The 22515-nt window shown below is 48.3% G+C and overlaps 1 long non-coding RNA gene across 2 annotated transcripts in view; it reads left to right on the top strand.

Annotated features, from left to right (window-relative positions):
- Positions 1-22515, top strand: part of LOC123597657 — an 87020-nt gene that overhangs the window by 8898 nt on the left and 55607 nt on the right. The window contains exon 3 of one of the 2 annotated variants that reach the window (XR_006712198.1): positions 19359-20966. The exons of the other annotated variant lie outside the window; for it this stretch is intronic. This is a non-coding gene — a long non-coding RNA (uncharacterized LOC123597657). Of the gene's footprint in view, positions 1-19358; positions 20967-22515 lie in introns of those variants that run through there. 2 annotated transcript variants of the gene reach the window in all.

Genomic DNA, 22515 nt, shown 5'->3' with positions numbered 1-22515 from the left:
TCACCTTGCAGCTCACCCCTGTCTTTCCCACGAAGCACAGAGTGTGCTTGGGTTTAGAGGTTTCCACCTTAGAGATGATCTGGGGGCTATGGCTACAGGGCCAGGGACACATGTCACTGTGAGTGCGTCCTGCTGTGGATGCAGGAGGTTTCTGTTATATTTGGCCTCATTGACTACTTCCCCCCAATTCTGTAAATCAGATATACGGGCATCATTGGAGTGTCCACTTTGGCAAAAAGACCTTCCTTAGACTAGAAATGCAGCTGCCTGGTGGCTTCCTGGGGGCCTGAGGAAAGTCAGGTTTGCGTGTTCATTCCATTGTGCTGGGGACAAAGAGAACACAGTTGAGGACCAGTGCGAACCTTTGCATTTTTGGGTGTTCAGCTGATGATTTACGATGCAAAAATTTCCAAGAGAGGAAAGATTTGGAGCTTGATGTACAAGCCTGTCTTGAGGTTTGATGGTTAAACGTTATATTCTAGAACTACAAGATGTAATAATAAAAAAATTTGGGAAAATTTCCCTATAATGGCAGATGGAGATTAAAATGCATTTGGGGACATTTCCAACATACATGAACATAGTGGATGAAAGCAAGTCCTCAACAAGCTAACCTGTGGGAGCCAAGCTCTGCCCTCACACCTCCACCTGAGGGGGCCATTTAAGAAGCATAAAGGCCTGTAGTTAATTAGATTGTAAGGGAGGGAGGGGTAAGAATCAAACAGTCCCCAGGAGCAGGTTGGTGAGATAAAGCCATCCTGAGACAAAAGTAGTTTTGGTTTGGAGTTTCGGAGTATAAAAGATGCCAGTGAATATCTAACCAGAGCCAATATGGACAGAGAATGTTGCCCATTCTGCAGTGGCGGTAAACCGAACTTGGAAACACAAAGATTTCTAGAGGCTATCTAAGGAGTCAAGTGTCCTTGAGAAAATCATGCCCGTCTCTTTGCCCCGGACTTCCACATGGATCCTCTCCATCTGGATCCAAGCACCCTGTTATTCAGGCTGGGCTGGCACGAACACCACCAGGATTATAGAATCACCTTCTGCAGGTGCTAATTAGCAATGTGGAGGAGAGAAGCCTTAAATCCTAGCCACTGGCAGTGTCCCATGAGCCGCATGGGAGGGAGATCTGGCTGTACCATCAGCCCCGATCCCTAAAGCTGCCCCCCCCCCCCGGGAGGCTGCAGGTGTGGATGATTCAGGGTGCAGAAACAATTCAAAGACATGGGTGCCTGGGAGAGGAGGCATCGTTGGGGTGGTGGGATCCTCATGGCCGCTTGGCAGCTGTGAGATGCTCCATAAGCTGGGACTGAGGGACGGCGTGGGGGCACGCTTTGTGCTGCCTGATGCGGCCCCTCCCTCTCCCCACTTCTCATGCCGCTCCCAAATCTTCATAAATTCTACTGGAACTCGTCAAGTGCTCGGTGTGCATAGATTTCCAGGGGACTCTGGTCAAGGGGCTGAGTTTTGCACCTGGGGGGATGTGGGACAGAACACCGACATCAAGGGGAACAGAATCTGGACCACAGGCACAGTTGAATCTGGGGACTCAACTCACATCCTGGGAAGGCTTGAAAAGTCCCCATGTATGTAGATACGTATGTAAACCCCAGGCTGGGACTGCACCTATGTTACATTATCAATACCCCCCCCCCCCCCATTTAGAGTGGAGGAATCGGGAGTCTCGAGAGGTTGTTAGCTGGCTGGCCATCTTTTCCCATCTGGAGCTTTAGATCCGGACAGCAACACTCTGGCCTGCCTCTCCTGAAAGTCCTCATGCCTGGAGAGAGAAATTGGCCTGCTGTTGGGGGCCAAGCGGAGACCTTCTGAGAGGTGAGCTGTGAGAGCAGGGAACAAGGGAATTCAGGAAGCAGGACTTTGTTACGGGCCAAGGCCACTCAACTCGCTGCCATCTGTGAGGATTTTGGAGGCTGCTTTCTGGAAGCCCAAAACACAGCTTCCAGAGGATCTCATTGTTCCTGGCTGGCCAAAGGCCTGACCCCTCCAGCAGCAGCCTGGGCCTCCTCTCCCTCTCTTTGTACCTTGGGCTTCCAGCCCTAGAGGTTAGCTTCCCTTCCCAGTATCCTCAGAGGCCTTACAGGTATGCATTTCAGTGCCCACAGCAAAAGCACTACAGGACAGGGGACTCTTTTCTCTAGAGCATTTATTATTAGGGGCCAACGGTACCCGGAGAAAAAAAAACCCACCGACTTCCAAATTCTGCTCTGGAAACCAAACCTAATTTAGGGAAGTACAATGTGCTAAAGAAAGATTGCCTCTTAATTTTAGATTCATGCGGAATGCAGGCAGGAAGGCAGAATCCCTTAACATAACACAGGCTTTTTGGTGGTGTAACAGAATAATAAATCCTTGAGGAATTCCCCAAGCAAGGTAAAGTAGGATAATATACATTTCTTAATATTGCAGAAGTTCCCTTAATCTTATTGTTTAAACTTTTCAATAAACCGTAATGTTTATTAGTAGTTTTTCATTTCCAACTGTCAGATAATTCCTCTTGCTAAGTTGGGATAAACAGGGTCCCCCAGTGCCTCTGGTTTCAGTTTCGTGTGATATATATCTGACCAGACACCTGATATAATAGAGAAGTATTGTGTTTTCCACTGTGTTGAACTTCGAGGTTCAAATGTGTTAATGCAATTGAATTGATTGTAATATTTTATAAAAGTTTCTCCAACGGAAATATGGTTAGCGATCTGAGTTGTCAGAGGTTATGAGAGCACAGAGAGACTTGCTTGCAGTGCTAGAAGCTTCTGACTAAGTACTGGGGGAGGGGCAGGGAGGCTTGGTGTCGGGGAGTTCGTTCCTTGTCTTCTAGGAAGAGATTCATCCGGGGGGAATGATGGCCAGGTTTTCCCCCAGAAAGGTCTGCTAGAGGGACAGAATGCATTTGTGTTGTCTGAAGGGCATGCATTTGTCCACGGTGAGCCTGGCACGCTGGTTCCTCCCCGCAGCTGAACACCCCGAAGTGAGGGAGTCGGGGAGTCCAGGAGGCTACATTAAGCTGGAGACTGAATGGAAGAGTTCTGAGCCCCTTTTGCAGGAAAAAGTGGGAGATGGCAACGTTAATCGCCACAGAGAGAGAACTTTTTTCCTTATCAAATGCCCCAGAAGTACTGTTACTCTTTGCTGTATTCCCCGCAGGGGAAAATCCTATCTTAAGTGATCAGCACACACGATGAAGAAATTCATTTGTTACCCTCTCCCTGACTCTTTTTTTTTAATTGATTTTTGTTCCCTCTCAGAAATGGCAGTAATCTAACCTTGTTGCAGAATTCCTTCCACTCAGTAGTAGAGGGAGGACCCCCACCCCCCGTGCCCCAGCCCCAAATCACAGTAAGGAAAAGGCGAAAATCCCACCTGGCTAATGAGGTCTATAACTGAGCCATTAGTTCTGCCTAGAGCCCCGGTCAGCCTCAGATGAAGTCGATGGCTCATCCCGGTGTTCTCAGATGCCTTTGGTAGCACGCTCCACTACCTGCGGGGGGTGGGGGGCACCTGCAGGGGGGCTCCTGCAGTCTGGTCTCTCAGAATTAAAGGACAGACAGTTGGCCCGGGATGTTTTCTGCTTTCTGGGCAGATGCTGGGATGATGGAGAGGATGCTCAGGGAAGAAGCCTGTTGGATTTCTGACGCTGAATTCCAGCTCCCCGACCTTCTTTTTTTTTTTTTTTTTTTTTTTTAATTTTTTTTTTCAACGTTTATTTATTTTGGGGACAGAGAGAGACAGAGCATGAACGGGGGAGGGGCAGAGAGAGAGGGAGACACAGAAGCGGAAACAGGCTCCAGGCTCTGAGCCATCAGCCCAGAGCCTGACGCGGGGCTCGAACTCACGGACCGCGAGATCGTGACCTGGCTTAAGTCGGACGCTTAACCGACTGCGCCACCCAGGCGCCCCACCCCGACCTTCTAATATTTAGCGAGAGAAGCAGTCTGAATATAATTTTCAGAAAAGACTGGATTGAATGGAGCAATCAGTAGGGAAGGGTTACGTTTTGTAATTTCTTCTTTCCCCTTCTTTAAGTGATGTCCAAGCTGTTCAGGACCCATGGGGACTGGAGGCACAGAGGTGAGCCTGTCATCGGTAGGGTTGTCCTTGAGCAACCTCTTTTGAAAGTCTCTTTTCTGCCTTAGGACTTAGAATCTGCTCTAAGGGCTGAAAAATGGAAATCTGTGCTGTCCAATATGGTAGCACCTAGCCACATGTGGCTGCTTAAATTTAAGTTCAATTTATTTATTTATTTTTATTTTTTTAAAATATGAAATTTATTGTCAAATTGGTTTCCATACAACACCCAGTGCTCGTCCAATTTAAGTTCAATTTAATCAAAGCAAGCTAAAATGAAAATTTAGCTCCTCAGTTGCACCAGCCACATTTTAAGTACCCAGTAGCCATGGGTGGCTCATGGCTACTGAATTGGATAGCACAGAACATTTCCATCATCACAGAAAGTTCTAGTGGACAATGTCTGCATGAAGCCCCAGGTCCGGTCACCCGAGCAGGAGGGCGTGAATACACTTGGGGCATAAAACTGGCGACTCCACAGAACCGGATGTTGTTTAGACAGCAAGTCTTACTGTTTATTGGCCGGGAGCTGGAAGGAACCCATAGAGAACCTGTAGAGAAAAGAACAGATAAACCCGAGTTCTCCTCCAGCAAGGCTGCTGGCAGCCACAGGCTGGGGTACAGTGGGGCTCTGCCAGGTGACCATGATACGGTGCTGTGATTCATTTCATCCCAGTTGGCCCTGAGGATTCCTAGCAGGGGGAATGGAATACACCAAGGCCCTGAGGCAGGAGGAGTTTGGCGTATCCCAGGAACTGGAGGGTGTCTCTCATCTCAAGGCACTGGCAGGGTAAAAGCCGGCAAAGGCATTGGCTGTGACCGAATCCACTGTGTACAGAAGAGTCGGAGCGTGATGTCAAGGGAGCGTCCTCAAGACCTCTTCCCACTCAGGGTGTCTGTCCTCTGTGTGATCTTCAACTCAGATCCCAGTTTTTCACCCAGCTCCAGAGCTGGAGTCACGAGCCTTCCCTGACAATGGTGTGTGTCTGGCTTCCAGCCTCCAGGACAGTGCTCGTAGCAGGCGTGACAGATGATGATTTCCAAAGATGGCTACACCAGTATACATCTGACCCATGCTCTTCTTACAATGTGAGCTTGATTTTCCTCTTGAAACTGGCCGGAGCTTTGCAACTGCGTCGATCAAGAGAGTACGATCAAGGCAGCACGAAGTGAGGCTGCCTGACTTGGGACGTTAGGTCATAGAAGGTGACGGGTGGCATCTCTTCCTCCTCCCTTTCCCTGCTTCTTCTTCCCCTTCCCTCCCCAGCCTCTCCTCCCCATGCCCATCGGGAACCTGGGCTGCAGTGTAAGCAGTCTGACTACCTTGGCGCTGATTGGGTGCTGGAGAGATCATGTGAAGGGGCTACAAAGGAGACAGATGACTGAGGAGCCCTGGGGCTCAAGATGATGGAGCAGACAGGAGCCACCTCCACAGTGTTCTGTCTGAACTCCTGACCCGCGGAACCCAAGAGCATAATAAATGAATGTTTTATACCACCTTGTTTGGGGATAATTTGTTACACTGGCGTTGTAACTGGAGCAGGGGGTCTGGTGGGATCTTTGGGGGTTAGGGAAAGCACCAGCTTTTCATCTTGGGTGGCCTGGAGCATCCCCGGCAGGTGCTGGAACCGGTGGGGTGCTTTTGCAAATGCAGTCAGATTTTGTGATTTTAGAATTTGGAATTTGCTTTGTTTTCTAATCAGGGTTGGGCTAGAACTCCCCAGAGCCCCTTCCTTCGAGAAAGCAAATAGGAATGGCAACCGAAGTGAGGGGGAGTGCTTTAGTTGCCTAAGAGGACAACTGATTTTGAAGAGACCCAGCCACAGGTGCATTACTGTTTACACATAAACGATTGATATGCTTACCACAAATCCTTGTCAATCCACCAAAGCAGGCCCCTGAGGACCTAGTTATGGGAGCTACAGCTAGCTTTGTTAGGCTTAGAGCTTGGCTAACGTCAATATAGTCACTTGCACTTAAAAAAATAATAATTGATGAGCATTTCCCAGTAGATCTTAAAATCCAATTTTTACTTTTTGAGATGAGACCAGCCCCTGCACTGATCTGGTGTGAACCGTCGTGGCTTTTATTTATTGAGACCTTCGAGTGTGCCGGGCAGGCACCATGCTGGGTACTTTAACCTGGAATGTTCTCGTTGAACTGTTGCAGCCCGCCTTTGAGGAAGGTTCTGGAGGTATCCTTGTTTGGCAGATAAGGAAATCATGGCTCAGAGAGGGAAAGTGACTTATCCAATGGCACCCAGCAGTCTGGACTCCAGAGCATGAGTGGGTGGCCGCCAACGCTGGTTCAGCCGCTCCAGGGGACGTTTGTCCATCTGCCCAGGCGGTCTGGTGGAGGACAGTGGGTGCAGCAGCCAGGAGCTCCTGAGCTCCATGTATGTGCACCGGCGAGAGCTTTCCCTGGGGTGCCGGCGCAGTGGGCTGTGTGACCTCGGGCAGGTCACGTGCCACTGTGGGGGAGCTTGGCCTTGAAGCTCTCTAAGCCCCTTTCCCAGTCTTGTCACGGAGAGGCTCTCTGAACCCAGGGTAGCAAATATCCCCTTAGGTTGCAACTCCTGTTTGCAAAGCCTGCTACAGATGCCTTAATTAATTATTCAGGCTGACACATCTCCAGCTCCAAAATCAGAGGGTTGAGAAAAGATCAGAGGAATATAATCAATGTGAACTCGGCTGATAATCGCCGGTCCCAGGGTGGTGTGAAGAGAAGAAAACCCTCCAAATTGGTCTTCTTTTACACTTTGGCCCTGTCTCTGCCAGCGGCCAAGATACAACCGTCCTTCCTCAATAATTAATGAGCGGCAGCGCCCCCGGCCCTGGGGCCCCGGGAGGAGGCCCCTCACGGTGGCTGCCCTCGGGAAGCACGCGTGCCCGTGCGCACCCACGTGCGCCAGGCAGTTGGGGGCGGGGTGGCGAGAACACTGAGTCACGCCGGCTGACCCAGCAAAGTGCTGGGAGTGTGACCGGAATGAAGGGTTGCTCTGTCTGTCTCGGAGGTGGCGTGGCAGATCAAATCACAGCGGATCAGGCGCCGAGATGTTGCCTTGCTCTGAGTGACAGAAGTTAATAATTAGTGACAATGATTGACAGATACACTCCATCTGCTGCTCCGACGCCTAGGAGCAGTTATTCCACAACTGTCTGCGGGCACAATGAACCCCCCCGGGAGCGCGGGCTGGCCCGTGATTGACAGCTGCCTCCAAGAGAGACAGGCCACTGACGGGAAAGTCGCTGTCAGCAGAAGCGCTCAGGTCCCCCCACCGCGTTCCCGGGGAGGCTCAGTCTCTGTATACATTTATTCTGTTTCATTTATCATGTCAGCCGTGGTTTTAAATAGATTACTAGCTGGCCTGTTTTTTTTTTTCTTTTTCTTTTTCTTTTTTTTTTTTTAACTGGAGAGTTTTCTATCGGTAAATTAGAAATATCCACTATGTCGACGACTCCCCGGGACGCACGTCTTCCAATACTTTGTTCTCCTGGTAGATGGAGGAGGGGAGGTGGGAGCTGGCCTGGGTTGGAGATTTCACTGATCTCCCCATTAAAATCAAAATGGAATCTTTAACCAGCGGCCCCGTAAAATGGTGCTGAGCATTTACTTGGTAAACTCGGTCTCAAAAGTCCAAACGGAAGCTCTAAAGTTCCCTGGTTTTTTTCTCTTGCTTTCTCTTTTTTCCTTAAGAAATAAACATGTCTCTGAGGTGCCTTTCGATGACACAACTCACAGTTGCTCCTAAAACGATATTTGCATTTTTTTAGACTATGGGAACAATTCCTTGGCAGTTCAGAATCCCCGCTTTCTCAGGGCGAACTGTTTATTCCCTGGTGCCTTCCTGGTCAAAATCTGGAACGTACTAGCTGGGTAATCTTGACTGTGGGTTACCGTTCTATCTAGACCAAAGTCCCTGCTCCCGTTCCCTGAGTATTTTTATCCTAAATTAAAGCTCGGCCTCCGTGCGGCAGTAACCGGAGGACTGACACCTTGTAGCCCTGTTATAAATAGGAACGCAGAAATATATATGCATTTTTACTAGCGGAATTGTCATTACCTAATTGTTCCTACTTATAATTTGTTTAGCTTTCTGGAAAAATGCATTTCAATTTTGCTTCATTTAGGATCCGGCAGATAGGCTTTCCGGACCATCACTTAACTTCTCTCGCTCCTTTTGTCCCCCTGATGCTTCAGCATAATTTAAAGGACTGTCCATTGCCGTTATGAATAAAAGCCTACTTAAGTCTTGCTATTTAAAATACAGTGAACTCTGCTTATATTGATCTCATTCAGAATGTTCTCCCGCATATGATGTCCATCTTTTAAAGTATGGGTCATGTTTCCTCTTAAGATGTTTTCTTATCTTATTCCTCTAAAATGATATAAACAGTTTCAGCATTCTTGATGATTGGGTATGCGGGTAAAGAAAAGACATCCTGCTCTTTTTTAAGTTTTTAAACGATCAGGATACCAGAAAATGAAGTCATAGGGAGCACAAATGTTTGCCTCTCGTCCAGGGGTCTGTTCTCCTCCTTGTTTCTGTAACAAGATGGTACTTAGCCGACCTCAGGCAGGCCTGAGCTTGCCTCGGTGGTGCCCCAGATGGTCCTAGCTGCCCTGCCCCAAAGGCTTAGAGTAGGAGTGGGGTGTGGGGGGTGGTGCTGAATATCGGAGAGGAAATAACGAAGTATGATTGTCCCTCCGACTGCCCATCCCCATCCTGGAGTTAAATATGTACCCACCTGCTCTATGATAAATGCATGCACAAGTTTGTGTGGTTGGTGTCTCTCATATCTTTAAAAAAAAATTTTTTTAATGTTTATTTTTGAGAGAGAGAGAGAGAGAGGGTGTAGGCGGGGGGAGGGACAGAGAACGAGGGAGACACAGAATCTGAAGCAGGCTCCAGGCTCTGAGCTGTCAGCCCAGAGCCCGGCATGGGGCTCGAACCCACAGACTGCGAGATCATGACCTTGGACGCCTAACCAACTGAGCCACCCAGGCGCCCTCTCCTACCCCTTCTAGGGAGACTTTGCAGAAGGTGTGTTGATGGAGCTTGTTTGTTTAGCTGTTTATTTTTGGCCCGTCAGCTGGAAGGTCAGCACGCTCCATTTTCTTACTTAGACTCTGCCCCAGTTAGAGCTACAATGGCCTTAAATAGCCAGGCACTGTGCCGGTTCCAGAATGTGGTGGGGAGCACGGAGACACCCTCAGTAGCTTACCACCTGTTGAGGGACTGGACCAGCGAACAGGGATTAGACATCTCATGACCGATGCTGAGATGAGGAGGAACAAGGGCCGATGGAGCCCAGAGGAGAGGGGCCCCCTCTGGGTGTGGGGGTCAAGGAAGCTTTCCAGGAAGAAACTACTGAAGGGGAAAGCGGTGGGAGCCCCGGGGTGCTTCGGGCACCAGGAATGGCACGTGGCAAGGATCTAGACAAAGCTCGGCGTGGTCACCACACGCCGCTGGAGCAGGTCACATCGTCTGGGCCTTCTCTGTCACGTCGAAGAGCGTGGACTTCATGGTAAGGATTTGCGCTTCAGGAAGATCTCTGTGCGGTGATCTACGGAAGGGCTTGGAGGCGGTGGGAGACGGGAGGCAAGGAGTGGGTAGGAGGCTGTCGGCCCAGGTTAGGGCAGCCGCAGAAAGGAGCTGTGCAGACAGATGGCAGAGGCCTCTGGGAAGTGGACTCCATAGACTTTGGCGACGGGGCTGAGGCGAAGTGTCGCACAGTGTAACTCGGCTGACCGGGTGGATGGCGGGATGTTCTTTGAATGAGGAACTTACGAGAAGGAGCGCGTTGGCATGCGAGAATGATGGCGAGTTAAACCTCGGACTGGTTTGAGTTTCATGGCTGCAGTCAAGGCTGGCTTTGTGGGTTAGCAACCTTGGGCAGTCGCCCTGCGCTCAGAAGGGTTCTGCACTTGGTTCAATGCTCTGCTGCCATGGTCTTGAAATTCACAATAAAGTTGGAGCGAGGGGCCCCGTGTTTTCATTGGGCACAGGTCCTGTGTACAGCTCATCCAGGCAGAAAAGTCAGGGAAGCAGCTTGCTTCCCCGGTGGAGACAAAGGGGTCCGGGAGGCTCCAGCACAGGGAAAGGTATTTAACACCCGGGGAGGGTACTGGCTCAGGAGGGAGAACATGAGGAAAGAGAATCCACGGTAGGACCCTGTGACACACAGCCTTTTAGGGACAGGACCGAAGGGGGAAGAACCTCCAAATGCAAAGACCCTGTGACCTATTGCCATGTTTTGCCTTGGAGGTGGAGCGTGCAGTGAGCCGTTGCCTCAGGTCTGAGGCGTGTCTGGCTGTGTCTCAGGTTATCAGCTAAATGCAAACTCAATCAGCGAGTGCAAAAGAATCTTACCAACAACTATCTATGAGTCATTATAGACATTTGTAACTTTCTCCAGGTTCCAAAGTACTTTCATTCATTCCTTCAGCAGCTATTTAGATATTTACTGAGCACCTACTGTATGCCAGGCACTGCGCTGGGTGCTAGGGATGCATCAGTGAACAAAGGACACAAAGACCCTACCCTTGAGGAGCTTACATTCTAGGGAGGCGACACAAACAGTGAACAATAAACATGATATGTAGGTTAATCGTATAATAGATTAGGTGGGGACTGCAGTAGCCACTTAGGTTGTCCGTGCTTGGTAACATTTACCACCTGGCTAAACGCCATCATGGGTGGGTTCCATAAGGAGAATTCTCCGCCGGCCACCCACCTTATTATCATTTGTGAATTCATCTCTCCACTAGCTCTTCTTGGTGACGGTAATAATGTCCCCTTCTTATTAAGCCCTTACTGCACACTGGATATTATGCTAAGAGCTTTACTTGCATTGTCACATGTAATCCCACCAGCCACTCCAAGAGGTAGGTACTATTTCTAATCTTTTACAAGCGCTCCGGCGGAGCCTCGGCGGGATGAGGTAACTTGCGCTCAGTCATGGGTAGTGAGTGGTAGAGAGCCTGGACTTAAATCCAAGTACGTCTGGTTCTCCCACCCAGGTTTTTAACCTCTGGCAGAGCAAAAGTTTTTCTTTTTCCTTTTAAAGGAGAACATGAAAACTAGTAATGGAGACAAAGTATGGCTTGTCACTTTCCCAAACCCTACAAGCACTTTTTTTTTTTTTCTATTTAAGGTGGAGTCTATTCCTGCTGGGAATAGCAGCCATCAGTTTAAGTAGCAGAGCGCAGCTAATGCCTAACGTGACAGAGGCTCAGAGCCAAAGGCCTTGATAAGGTGTTTGGTTCAAAGGCACTTTGAGGCTGTGGAAGCGGAAAGCTACAAAGCCCTGGGACAGAGCCCCTCACTACCCTGTGGGCTGTGATGTCCCTGTTTGGAGGGGATTTATGCATCTGTGTCAAATGCACGGTGTGTGCAAGGTTTTCCCGGGCTTCACTGTCATCAAAAGTGCCAAGAGAATTACTGACTCAAAATAATCATAACAGCTACCACTTATCGAGTGCTCCTGTGCCGGGACTGGCTAAGAGCTTTATGTAATTACCTCCTTTAATCCTCATAAGAGTTGGTGGGAGAACAGAGGTAGGTAGGTCCTGTGAAGTAGGCACAATTACAATCCCCAGTTGAGATACAACAAGCTCGAGACTTGCTCAGGGACATTGGAGATGACCCTCTAAGGGTGACGGTGTCTAAGTGGTGGAGATGGGATTTGAACCCGGGAAGGGCTGCTGTCTTAGCCACCGCCCTGTGAGACCTGCCGCAGGCCCGGAGACACTTGCGAGGTCGCCGAGGCTAACGAGGCCAGAGCAGGGCAGGGGCCTGTTCAAGGTTGGGAAACAAGCCTCGGGCAGAATGGGGGCAAGAATCAAAGTGTCCTGACCCCTTGTCTACACCCTTTCAACATGCTGTCGCGCTTCTCTAACAGCTTGTGCAGCAGGGATTCCTAAAACTGACCTAGAGGAAAAATTGAGGAGAGTTCTATTCCTAAAACACTTCCGTAGCTCTATATGCAATTAGCCATTATTACTCAGAGAGCTTGGCTTTGACCCTGCCCACTGCCCTGCATTTCTCAGCTGTTGTCGATGACCTCGTCTACCTCGTCATGAGCTCATCTTTGTTGAGAGGCAGTGGTGTGCTCGGCCAGCGAAACTTCCACCCTGTGTGCACCATGTTGTTCCCAGCAGGGAATCTCTTTGGGGCTCCAGAGACCAGGCCCAGAGATACGGTTCTAAAACAGGCCACCGCTTCTGTGCTGCTTTGTCACTGCGAATGTGCACACTGCCAACAGCAGCCAGTGTTTATTGGCGGTTGACTATGTTTCAGGCTTTCTATAGAACGCTGTTTAATCTTTGCAACTGCCTTTGGAGGAAGTATCTCTTTTAACCCCATTTTACAGTTGAAGAAACTAAGGCCCAGAGAGACGATGACACTTGCCCTAAAGCATGGCCGGGAAGCAGCAGATTCAGATCTTGACCCTCTAGGGTTTGTATGACTTAAGAGTCTGTACTTTGCCCCTTGACTCTTTTTTTTTAATTTTATTAAAACAATTTTCTTAAAAAAATAAATCTCTATTTATTTTTGAGAGAGAGAGACACATAGAGTGAGAGCAGGGGAGGAACAGAGAGAGAGGGAGACGCAGAATCTGAAGCACGCTCCAGGCTCCGAGCTGTCAGCACAGAGCCCAGCGCGGGGCTTGAACCCACGAACCGTGAGACCATGACCTGAGCTGATGTCGGACGGACGCTCAACTGACTGAGCCACCCAGGTGCCCCGCCCCTTGACTCTTGACTATACTTTTGGGAAGGTTGTCCCAGATTCTGGGGGAAAATCTAGGGAGCCATTTTGCTTGCACATGGCTCACCTTGTTCTTTGGACACGAGGCCAAGGCTCCTCCATGCCCTTGAACAAGGACAAGCTGATGCACCCGAATTGTCCACCTCAACACTTGAAGATGACTGAACTGAATTGCCAAGCTCGCGCTCCTAGACCTCAGTTAAGTGACCTTATGTCTTCTCCTGGAACACCCAGCAGCTACTATTTAAGGCCCTTGCATGTGGTGGGCACTGAAGCAGTTACTGGGGATGGTGACAAGGTTCACGCTCCCTGCTTTCCCTCAGCTCATAGCCTGGTGTGGAAGACAGACAATGAAACAAGTAGTTTCAATATTGCGGGGTGAGTACAACAATGAGGCAAGGACAGACTGCTCAGAGGCACACAGCAAGGAAATTGAACCCAGCCTGGGGGGTGTCATCAGGGAAGGCTTCCTGGAGGAGGTGAGGTTGAAGCTGATTCCTAAAAAAAAGTCAGGCCAAGAAGGGATGGAAGAATGTTATAGGGAAAAGCCTGGGGTGAGAGAAGATGGGGGGCTCCTTTTAAGACAGTCCATTCCATCTTTGCTGTATCTTTGCATGTTCTTAGCTTGCCTGGGGTCATACACCTAGGAGGTCAAACTGTTTGTCTCCGGAGACAACGCTTCTAGCTTCTCTACTCCTTGTGCCCTTTCTTCCTCTGGAGATTGTTGTGTCTGCCCGTGATGCCTGGGACTGTTGCTGCTGTCTTGGCACCATGAGGGGAGCCAGCCCGAGGGCAGATTCACTGAGAGGGCACAGCAGAGAGATATAAAGAACCTGAGTTCTTTTTTTTTTTTTTTTAATTTGTTTAAATGTTTATTTATCTTTGAGAGAGAGAGACAGAGCACGAACAGGGGGAGGGGCAGAGAGAGGGAGACCCAGAATCTGAAGCAGGCTCCAGGCTCCGAGCTGTCAGCACACAGCCCGACGTGGGGCTTGAACCCACAAACCGTGAGACCATGACCTGAGCCAAAGTCGGAAGCTTAACCGACTGAGCCACCCAGGCGCCCCAAGAACTGAGTTCTTGGTGCCCTCATGTAGTTTCTGAGTCAGCCAGCTCTGGACTCTGGCTCACCTCTGCTGCCCTCAAGTGACACAGTGCTCGAGAGCATAGGGGGTACCTGCCTGCTCTGTGCCTCGCTGGTCATGTGACTTTGGGCACGGTAACTTCTCTGAGTCTCAGCTTCCTCATCTCTAAGATAGGGATCATAATAATTGATCATAGTTGTACTTACCCAGCAAGTGACGTTGTGAGGAGTACATGTGTTAATGCATGTCACGAGCTTACAATAATGCCTGGCCTTAGGAAGTGCCAACAGATGGAAGCTATTAATATTGCCAACACATATTTCCGTAGTCGGCTCACACTCCCAGCCTTTTTGAAGCTCTCAATTAATAACAGAGAGACTCGGGCTAATCACAGTGCAGGTTGATCAGCTCTGTGATAGAGCCCAGAACGGGGAGCAGTTAACTTTTGCAGGAGGGAGCAGGTGAAGGTCCATCGAGGCCATGTGTTTGAGCAAGGGCCTGAAACATGAGTAGAAGTTTGATGGCAAAGAGGAGGAGGAGAGGCGTCCGTGGCGGTGGGCGCAGCCTGAGCAGGGCATTGAAGCCTTTCGAGGGCTTGGTAAAGGGCAAGTAGCTGGTGCGATTAGGACGTCACGAGTGGCCGCATGTGGAAATGGGGGTTGGGGCTGGGTGTGGAAGGCCTTGAGTACCAGACTAAGGGGTTGGTCCCAAACAGGGTCCATGGGATCATAGTCCTGAAACAAGGGTTCCGTGGCGGTCAGGTCAGGGATGGAAGGGCTGCACACATCACAGTCCCAGCAATGGCCGGTGCTCATTAGCATAATAAGGGCTCTGAGAAGTCCTGTAGGAAAACCTGTCTGACTTGGTTTCACCCAGTGTTTTACAAACTTATTCGCAACAAGGAGCCCTTTATTTGCCCAACAGCCATTGCTGCAGGTCACACTTTGGGGGATGCAGTTCCAGACGCTGGGGAGCTGACAAAAGGTTTGAAGCATGGGAGTGAGGGGGTCAATTGTGTTTTCCAAAGATTCCTCCTAATGATTTAAACAATAACAGGTCAAATTAAGTCAGAAGTAAGCTGTTTCAAAGAATTGGCTTGCTCGGCTGAGGATCTTTAATTTTAAATGGGTGACTTCTCTCGACTGTGTCCCTCTCTGAAAGTCTTCTACCTTTCAAGTATCCAAAGCAGAAAAACTTCCTGCCACGTACTGTAGTTTTCCTTCTGACCTTTTTGCTCTGGTTCTTTAAAGCTGAAGGTTAGATAATTCAGGGGGCTCAGCACTTGGATTGACACTTGAAAGCTGCTGTGATGCTTTTTTGGGGGTTAGAGGTTAGAGTCACTGGAGCTGCAGTCTGACTTGAAAAAATTTTTGAAGTTTTTAATTTTCATTCCTTTCTCCTCTCCTCTCCTCTCCTCTCCCCTTCTCCTTTCCTCCTCTTTCTCCTCCTCCTCTTTCTTAACATAAGGGACAGTTGAAAATGATGCTTTCCAACTCGGCAACTCCTGCTGAAGGCAGAACGTATGATAAACATGCCCCTTTGGAAGACTTTGGCTGAGGTTGGGATGTCTCAACTGCTGGGCAGTGGGGAGGGGGACTTATGAAAAATACAGATTCCAGGGAATCTGCATTTTGGGTGATTTGGATGCACAGTAAAGTTGAAAACTACAGTTGGAAAACTTCAGATGTTACACATCCGACTTACAGATACTCTCTAGGTGGGAACACCTCTTCCTTATTCATGTCCCCTCCGTGCTGCCCATCTGTCCAGCCTCCAGCCCCAGGGTGCTCCCCTAGGATGGGCCCTATCCCAGACCACACAGACTCTGGTCCCACCCCCTGGATCTCTACTCCCCTTCCCTGCTCTCTCACCCCCCTGCTGTAGCCAATGTCCTTGCTCCTAGGGTGGTGAGGAATGAGGCTCAGGTGCAGGAGCAAGGACTTGGGGTGAGGGAGGTGGTGGTGAGCATTTTCAGGGACTAACATCATCGGTGCTGGTCCAGCCCCGGGGTGCTCTAAGTGGTTTCACGTTATGGGTATCTGACTCCCATATAGCTTCTGCCCTAGGAATGGCCACGGGGAAATTTTCTCTGTTTGGGATCTCACGAGCTCCTCTTCCCTTCTGGCTATATCCTTCTCCCCTTGCTTTTTTTTTTTTTTTTTTAACCTTTTCATCACTGCAATATTGCCTTTTTTCTCTACACTGTGACAGATCACCTCCCGGGGCTAAGTCACTGGTGACAACACTGGTGACAACAAATCCTTATGACTATTCTCATCTTCCACCCCAGTTCTGCTCTTAAAAGAAATATCCTATCTCCTGCCACACCAGGATCCCCACTTAGGAGGCCTTATCTTGGTCCTTCTCCAGGAGAGCCATCCCAGCTCTTGGGAGGAAAAGCTCCAGGCTGGGTTAACTACTAAAGAGATCAGTAATACCTTCCCCAATGGGAGGTGTTGGTGCCCTGGAGCTTTTGGTCTCTGTCTTAGCTGGGGCTCTCATAACAAAACACCAGAGACCGAGTGGCTTAAACAACAGGAAGTTGTCACAACAGTTCTCACTGTTTTGGGGACTGGAGAGTCCACCATCACGGTGCCAGCAGGGTTGATGTCTGGCTAGGGCTCTCTCCCTGGGTTGTAGATGGCCACCTTCTTGCTGTGTCTTCACACGGCCCTTTGTCAGTGTGTGTACACGGAGAGAGAGAGGGAGAAAGCTCTTGGTTGGTGTCTCTCTCTTTTTAAAAAAATTTTTATGTTTATTTTTGGGAGACAGAGACAGAGCATGAGTGTGGGGTGAGGGGGAGCAGAGACAGAGGGAGACACAGAATCCGAAGCAGGTTCCAGGCTCTGAGCTGTCAGCACAGAGCCCGATGCGGGGCTCGAACCCACGAGCCATGAGATCATGACCTGAGGTGAAGTTGGACGCTTAAATGAGCAAGCCACCCAGGCGCCCCCAGCCACATGACCTTATAAATATTATATATATTAGTCAGGGCTTCTGATTGTGAGCAACAGAAAGGAACTCTGGCTGCTGTGAGCAAAAAGTAGATCTACTGAAAGGCCATTGGAGCCTACGTGGGATCTAGGAGACCAGGCTGGGAAAAGACGTGGGACTTTGTAGTAGGAACTGTAGTGAAGGTCAGGCCTTGGTGAGAGTCTCCGCCTCACACACACTAGCCACCACCATGACTTTGATCTTGGAATGTGCCTTCCTTCGTTGAGGCGCTTGCTTGAGCTTTCAAGAATCAGGAATGAGGGTCTGATAGGCCGAACTTAAATCATATGCCTGCCTTGGGAAGTCGGTGAAGATGCCAAGGTTTTCAATGACCCGACCGTCTCTTCCCCAGCTCAGTCCTCAGGTCAGGGCTGCAGTGGACTGGGAATTAGCCTCCTGCCGAGTTGATAGGAGGATTCTATTATTAAAAAGGAGATCTGGGTACTTTTTGGGAAGAAGGTGGATAGTTGGATTTCAAGCCACAAAGCAATAAATATGCAGTATTCCATTTGTTTGCAGAAAGCTCCAGATTTGTACCTTTAGCTCTGGACTCTTCCCTGAGGCCCAGTGCCCCTAGGATGTCTGATAACCACCTTGGACTTAACATATCTGAACTAAAACATTTGATTCTCTTGCTCTTGCCCAAATCATTCATGCCCACCCCCACCATCTTCCCCATCTAATTCCACCATTTGCTTAATTTCTCAGACCAGAACATGAGGAGTCACCTCTGATTCCTTGCTTGCTCTTGCTTACTACATCTGTCCATTGGTAGGTTCTGTAGGCTCTACCCAAAAGATAGCTGTGTATCTTCCACTTCTTGTCATCTCCATTGTTTTGTTTGTTTTTTAAAGTTTATTTATTTTGAGAAGGAGGGCGCGGTAACAAGAAGGGTAGGGTCAGAGAGAGAGGGAGAGAGAGAATCCCAAGCAGGCTCCTCACTGTCAGCACAGAGTCCAGTGTGGGGCTCTATCTCACAAACCATGAGATCACGACCTGAACTGAAATCGAGCCAGATGCCCAACTGACTGAGCCACCCAGGCGCCCCATCATCCCCATTGTTACTACTCACATCCAGACAACTACTATCTCTCATTGGACCACCTCAGTAGCTTCTAACCTGGATTTCTTGGTCTCTTCATGCTCCCCTATAATCCGTTCTCTATGAAGTGTGATAAGGCATGGACCATATCAGGACTGTCTCTCATAAACTCCAAGCTTTTGGCCATGGCTTCAAGGACCTCTTCCTGATCTGGCCCTTCTCCATTTCTCCGACTTCTTTTCACACTGCCTTTCCCCATCCACCCTCCTATTTGTTGCTCTCCAACCGTGCCAGTCTTCTTTCCATACCTGTAATATGCAGCCTCGGCCTGGCTCAGTCCTTGACTCCTGCCATTGTCTCTGGAATGCTCTTACTCCAAATCTTGGCAGGGCCCCTTTTCATCATGCAGATCTAGAATCAAATGTTTCCTCCTCGGAAAGTCTTCCTCTGACCACCCAACCAAAGGTGCTCCCCATCTGTACTTTCTGTCATATTACTGTTTTGTCACCTTATGGCACCTATCATTATCGGAAATTATCTTATTTATAGTTTACTTTGGTTATCTGCCTCTAATTAAAATATGGACTCACCCAGAGCCGGATTCTTGTCTGTTCACTGCCGTGTTCCCACTGCCTAGGAGAGTGTCTGACACATGGTGGGCACTCAGTTGCTATTGATTATTTGTGAATGATGGTCCGGAGCCCTCCAAGCCAAGGGTCCCACTTAGGGCGAAGCCCCATGTGTGTAAGGGGGGGATGGATATGGCAGCAGCCCAGAGGGTGCAGCCCCAGTCTCTATCCAGCCATATACCAATAGCCCCATCTGGACACTGTCCCCTCAGTGCTTCCCCGCCAGCGAATGGCCCCATGGTCTCCATGTTTGCCCAAACTTGAAGACCAGGTGTGACTTTTAATTCCCCATTCCCCACATCTAATCAATCACAAAGTCCTAAAAATCAATAAAAAGACAAATAACCCAACAGAAAATCAGATTAAAGCTGTAAACAGGCAGATCACAGAAGAGAAATACAAATGGCTATAAACACATGAAAAGATGCTCAACCTCATGAGAAAGGGCTCAGTAAAATGAACTTTCTCTTACCCCCTTAAGACTGATAGAAATTTGCAAAAATAGGTAAAATATCTAGTGTTGGGAAGGGTTGAGGAAATGAGTGCTCTCATGTACTGTGGGGGTAATATGAGCGGGTTGAGCCTCTTTGGAGAACCACTTAGCAGCATCCATCAAAAATCGAAATGCATGGCGAGCATGGTGCAACTGGGAGCAGCTCTTCCTGGCTCCCTAGGGAGCGTCTGGAGGAGACAAAATATCCCAAAAGGCATAAGAAGGATCTAATCCAGAGGTCTTCCTTCCCTTACAGCCAGCCAGTTGAAGAAGGATCTAGTTTCTTTGGAGACTTGTTTGGTTTGAGTGTTCTTCCTCCACCTCTGTCCGCTGAAAATCAACACATCCTGAAGTTGGAGATGTGGGAAGACCCTGAACTCACTTCCTGCCGTGGACACACCAAATCCATAGCTACGTCTAGAACAGTTGTCTCTGAAAAAGACCTGAAAGCTAGCTGCGTAGCTCCTCCACAGCAACGGATAAAAAGGCCACACTGAGATGGATAGAAAAGACAGAGATATGGTCTTGCTAAAGACCCCACTCCCAGTGCAGTGACCCATAAGCAGGAGGGTGCCCACCCATATGCACAAATATGGTGCATATCCCTGAGAAGAGAATTTGACCCCCACACTAGGCACCCCAACCCTTTGCTGAACATCCGGCTTTGAAAACCAATGAGACTTATATCCAGGAGACCCAAGAGGTTGTAGGAAACTGAGACTCTGCTCCTGAAGGACTCAGACACAGACCCACTTGTCCTGGGACCCCGTACCAAAGTAGCAGGTTGGAAAATGCCCAGACCATATGTGAAGGAGGTTCATTGGCTAAGCTTAAAGTATCTGCCAGAGGGCCAGGGGTCTGTTGGAACTCTCTCTGGGGAGGGAGGCTCTGGTGGGTTCCATTTTTGCACTCTGTATTCTACTTTGCTAGTGGACACCATTTTTGCACTCTATCTTGCTAGTGCCATGTCCCCTGGCCCAGTTCTGTCCTGTGGTCCCACCCTTCCAAACCTGGTGGGCTGGCTCACCCTGACCCAGTACACCCCCGTGTGAGGCTGCTCCACCAACCTGGTGGGCAGATGTGGCCCCACCACTGCTGACAAGTGCATGCAGTCCACACAGGGGATGTCCCTTGAATGCTTGGCTCTGATGGCCAAGGGGGCTTGCATTTCTGGGCCCCATGGGACTGAAGCAATTGGATAGACAGTTTTGGGCAAGGGAGCACCACAGGGCACTGAACAGACAGCAGACTGAAACACATTCCCAGTTTTCCTGTGATCACTCCTTCAAGACTGGGAGAGACAGCCATTTCACCTAATGCATAGAAAGAGACACAGAGAGTCAAGCAAAATGAGGAAACAGGAAGATGTTCCAAATGAAAGAATAAGATAAAACTCCAGAAAAAACCCTTAATGAAATGGAGATAAGTAATTTACATGGTAAAGAGTTCAGAGTAATGGTCATAGAGACGCTCATTGATCTTGGGAGAATGAACACAGAGAGAACTTCAACAAAGAGACAGAAAATAGAATAAAGTAGGAAACATAAATCTCAGAGCTGAAGAATACAATAACTGAAATGAAAAATACACTGGTGGGATGCAACAGCAGACTAGATGAAACAGAATATGAGATCAGTGACCTGGAAGGCAGGGCAGTGGAACTCACCCAAAACGGAGCAATAAAAAGAAAAAAAGAATTAAGAAAAGTGAAGCTAGCTTAAGGGACATATAAACAACATCAAATGAAACCACATTTGCATAATAGGGGCCCAGAAGGAGAAGAGACAGAAAGAGGACACTTATTTGAAGAAATGATGTGTGCAAACTTCCTTAACCTGGGGAAGAAAACAAGACATCCGGATCCAGGAAGTCCAGAGTTCCAAATAAAATGAACCCAAAGAGAATCATACTAAGACACATCATTAAAATGTCAAAGTCAAAGACTCTTAAAAGCAAAAAGAGAAAAACAACTTATAACATACAAGGGAACCCAATAAAATAATCAGCAGATTTTTTTTTTCTTATAAAAATTCAAATTTTATTTTATTTTTTTTTTGTTTTCTACAACCTTTATTTTTTTTTTTTCTGGAGTTTAATTTTTTTTTATTTTTATTTTTTTTAATATATGAAATTTATTGTCAAATTGGTTTCCATACAACACCCAGTGCTCATCCCAAAAGGTGCCCTCCTCAATACCCATCACCCACCCTCCCCTCCCTCCCATCCCCCATCAACCCTCAGTTTGTTCTCAGTTTTTAACAGTCTCTTATGTTTTGGCTCTCTCCCACTCTAACCTCTTTTTTTTTTTTTTTTTCCTTCCCTTCCCCCATGGGTTTCTGTTAAGTTTCTTAGGATCCACATAAGAGTGAAACCATATGGTATCTGTCTTTCTCTGTATGGCTTATTTCACTTAGCATCACACTCTCCAGTTCCATCCACGTTGCTACAAAAGGCCATATTTCATTCTTTCTCATTGCCACGTAGTATTCCATTGTGTATATAAACCACAATTTCTTTATCCATTCATCAGTTGATGGACATTTAGGCTCTTTCCATCATTTGGCTATTGTTGAGAGTGCTGCTATAAACATTGGGGTACAAGTGCCCCTATGCATCAGTACTCCTGTATCCCTTGGATAAATTCCTAGCAGTGCTATTGCTGGGTCATAGGGTAGGTCTATTTTTAATTTTCTGAGGAACCTCCACACTGCTTTCCAGAGCGGCTGCACCAATTTGCATTCCCACCAACAGTGCGAGAGGGTTCCCGTTTCTCCACATCCTCTCCAGCATCTATAGTCTCCTGATTTGTTCATTTTGGCCACTCTGACTGGCGTGAGGTGATATCTGAGTGTGGTTTTGATTTGTATTTCCCTGATAAGGAATGACGTTGAACATCTTTTCATGTGCCTGTTGGCCATCCGGATGTCTTCTTTAGAGAGGTGTCTATTCATGTTTTCTAATCAGCAGATTTTTTAGCAGAAACTTTGTAGGCCAGAAGGGAGTGACATGATGTATTCGAAGTGCTGAAAGCAAGACTTACAATCAAGAATACTCTACCCAGCAAGGTTATCATTCAGAATTGAAGGAGAGAAAAAAGTTTTCCAGATAAACAAAGACCCAAGGAGCATATCATCACTAAAGCAGCCTTATAGGAAATGTTAAAGGGACTTCTTTAAGCTGAACAGAAAGGGCAGTAAGTAGTAACAAAAAAATATATATGAAAGTAAAAATCTCACTGGCAAAGGTAAAATATATAGTAAAGGTAGTGGACTAATCACTTATAAAACTAGCATACAAAAGTAATAAAAGTAACTATAGCTATAGGGGTGCCTGGGTGGCTCAGTCAGTTAAGTGTCCAGCTTCAGCTCAGGTCATGAGCTTGCAGTTCATGGGTTTGAGCCCCGTGTTGAGCT

This window comes from Leopardus geoffroyi, chromosome C1 (genome assembly GCF_018350155.1).
Source record: "Leopardus geoffroyi isolate Oge1 chromosome C1, O.geoffroyi_Oge1_pat1.0, whole genome shotgun sequence".
Taxonomy (NCBI): domain Eukaryota; kingdom Metazoa; phylum Chordata; class Mammalia; order Carnivora; family Felidae; genus Leopardus; species Leopardus geoffroyi.
The sequence above is the reverse complement of the archived record's forward strand: the minus strand, read 5'-3'. Positions and strand labels throughout refer to the sequence as shown.